The following is a 3,348-nucleotide window of genomic DNA, read 5'->3' as shown; positions in this document are numbered from 1 at the left end:
TGGTGAGGACCAGGAGATCTGGTGGGAGATGAGAAGCCAGGGGAGTTGTGGAGAGAGGCTCTGATTTTGGCAATGTTGCGGAGGTGAAAGAAGGGAGAGGGTGGAATCAAAAATCACGCCAAGGTTGTGGGCCTTGGGAGATGGGGAGACAATGGTGAGAGTGGAATTATTGATTTTACTTAGTGTGGAATTGGAGCCTTTGAGGTGGAATTCTGTTATATCGCTGTTGAGTTTGAGGAAGTTGTGTTGCATCCAGGTTTTAACATCTGACAGACAGGAGGTGATGTGGGAGAGGGGAGGATTGTGGGGGGGATTTCGTGCTGAGGTAGATCTGGGTGTCATTGGCGTAACAGTGGAAGTCCAGGTTGAAGTAGTGGAGTTTATGACCAAGGGGAAGGACGTAGATGATGAAGAGGGGGGAACCGAGCACAGAGCCTTGGGGAATGCCTTAAATGACTGTGGCTGTGTTGGAGGTATGGTTATGGCGAGAGATGAAGTAGGATCTGTGGAGTACCGTCGATACTGAGGTCTTTGAGTCCGGTGAGCAGGATTTGGTGAAACTGTTACAGATTTTAACTTAAGGGGCCATGTTAATTTTGTTTCAGAATTCTGTGAGATCAGGTTGTTACATTTTACTCTTATATCCAATCTGCCTTGTTCACTTAGTAGAATAACATATTCTCTCTGATGATGAATATCAGTGCAATAACACTGACTGTAGTCATGTGGTTTGATTGAGTTTTACAATCAAAACACAATGAAGCAATGAACTGTTTAAAAAAATTGAAATTGCCAAATGGACACGCGTTTGTGTTTGTGTGTGTGTAAGACAGAAAAAGAAGGTATAGATTGAGATAGAAAGATCGTAATGGATAAATACATACATTTCTTGCGTGAATGAGTTTGTGTTCAATTGCATTTGCCTCCATTTTTGTTCTTGCCTTGTAGTATTTATTTGGTCTAACGGCCCTTGCAGAGTGTACAGTGTAGCAGCCCAACTCTTGTTAATGCTGCAGAGGCTGTAAAGGTTTTCGACAGAAAGTCAATCAGTCTGTTGGCTGGTTATTGCTATTAAAAACCTGAGCTGTGTGCTCACTGCTGCTTGAACTGGAACACTGAGTTTTCTTCTCTGTTTTTAACCATCTAATGCCCTTAATCTGATGTGATCTGCGTGTGTGACCAACTCTCTTTTAGAGCAGACTGCTGGCACTGCTTCATGTCTATATAACCTGAAAAATAATAACTGGTGGAAAGTAATTGAGGGACGAAATTTGAGATTGAAACCAAAGTTGGTCAAAGAGTCTGGCCATGTTTGATGAAAAGTCAATTAAAACTGATTTAGCACAATGGTATGCAATGAAAAACATCCCAAAACTGAAATGAAACAGCATTTTTATCCAAGATATTGCAGGGCTCAAGATTGAGGCTGAATCTCATTTCTCAGTCTTACCCCTTCCCCTTAGTTTTGTAGGAGGTTAAAGGCTTATTGTAGAAAGGCAGCAACAGAGTCCAAATAACACAACAGAATTTCAGAGAGCCAGGGAAAAACAAAAAACGGAGCACAAAGTGCTGGAAACTCACTGGGAAGAATACAACAGGAGAACGGCAGGACACACTCACAGGACAAAACAGGTTCAAGGGAAGGCAACATCAAAAACAGGGCAACAGCACAAGGGACAACTCATTGGGCATATCTGGGGCAAGACTGGAACGCAGACACGAACACCTTCGCAAGACAAAAGGATCTGACAAAAGACAAGGGAGGCCCAGACATTAACTGCACAAGGTAATTAGGTAACAAGAGGCAGGTGAGAGGAGCGGGAAGACACAGGAAGTAAATGTAGATGGCAGACAAGACAAAAAAACGGACTTCAAAATAAAGCAGGAAACAGAACATACAGACACTGAGGTGAGAACAAGACAAGACCAACCATACAAGACTGGGGAAAAACAAGACAAAAACACAAAGAGGGCCAAAAGGGAAAAATAAACCAAAACAAAATCCCAAACCACAACACCAAGTTCTTAACTGAAACTTTTTTTAAATCGCTAGTTTGCCACGTTAACGTTACATTGCTTATTTGCACAACAGTCCCGCATTTCTCTGCTTTGAATGGACTCCATACATGTATACAGTTTTAACTAAACTCCATTAGCAGTGAGTTGTGTTTGTTATCAGTGCATAACACTACTAGCTTTGGAGACATAGATACGTGCTTCACACATACTGTCCTGTATCACACAAACCAGGCAGCTGATCCACTTTCGTGCTAAAAACAAGCAGAAGTTTCTAAAATCAAAAAATGCTGCAAAGCAACTATGGGAGTGAGTCATGTGTTCATGTTGTAGCCATTTATTATTGTATTTCTACTGTATTACTGTCTAATCATTTGTAATTCATTCCTGTTCATGCAGCTGTTCATTGTTGTTGGTTATAATGCAGGACTCTGATGTAAGAAATGGGGTTGGAGGGAAAGGTTATTGGCCAGCAAGCATCAGACTGTGGTCTGGAATTTCAGAATAGCTGTAGTTTTTGTTGTTTGTTTGTAGTCTTATGAGTCTTTTTTGAGTATTATACATTTAAGTGCCTTTGTTTTGTGTGTGACATGTAAGTTATAGTTCTAATAGTTGATAATAGTTGTATAATATATATTTCAGTGTGCCGATTTGCTGCAATAGCAGCAAAAGTTCTCATAGAGTTTAATAGGAAATCTTTGGAGAAATTGCTCAACATCGCTCAAAATGACACCTCTTTCGGGCCATGCTGTACCACCATGCTGTAACATAGAAACACAAGTAAAAGTTTAGACCGAAGGCAAGACTTTGACGTTTATTGGGCAGAATGGGCCTTCAGATATCAAGTATGGTTTCTCCCAAATCACAGTTTATGTATTGTCCAGTATTGAAACCATTTCAGATTTTCCAATTTCCCATATAGGAAATGTTGTGCCGGTCACAGACATCTAACTATGGAATCCATCGGACTCAAACATTTGGCTCTGTTCACACCAACTGTGTAGATTCTTGTTGGTTTAGCGCTCGCTACGTCATAGCTGTTTCTGGGGAACAGAAAGGTCTTAAATAGGTTTTAACAAAGGTCCATCTCTGATGGGTTAACACGTCTCTTAACACGTTTTTTATTTTTTATTAAATTTTATTGTTATTCGGATGTGCTCCAAGTAGTGGGCACACTGTTTTTAGTTTTATATAATGTTTTTGCCTGTTATGTTTACTTTACTGGGCAATAAAGACAGATTTTTTTTAACAAAGAAAGTGTTTCTGAACGTCAATGAGATTCAAAACAGTGATAACTGAAACGGATATACAACACACCATGCAGTGTGTATA

The 3,348-nt window shown here is 40.2% G+C and overlaps 1 long non-coding RNA gene across 1 annotated transcript in view; it reads left to right on the top strand.

Annotated features, from left to right (window-relative positions):
* The window catches only part of LOC116702822 (uncharacterized), a 4,759-nt gene extending 3,918 nt beyond the window's left edge, over positions 1–841 (top strand). Inside the window, exon 3 of the long non-coding RNA XR_004335259.1 lies at positions 830–841. This is a non-coding gene — a long non-coding RNA (uncharacterized LOC116702822). The remainder of the gene's footprint in view (positions 1–829) is intronic.
* Positions 842–3,348: the final 2,507 nt, after the last annotated feature.

This window comes from Etheostoma spectabile, chromosome 15, assembly GCF_008692095.1.
Source record: "Etheostoma spectabile isolate EspeVRDwgs_2016 chromosome 15, UIUC_Espe_1.0, whole genome shotgun sequence".
NCBI classification, from domain to species: Eukaryota; Metazoa; Chordata; class Actinopteri; order Perciformes; family Percidae; genus Etheostoma; species Etheostoma spectabile.
The sequence above is the reverse complement of the archived record's forward strand: the minus strand, read 5'-3'. Positions and strand labels throughout refer to the sequence as shown.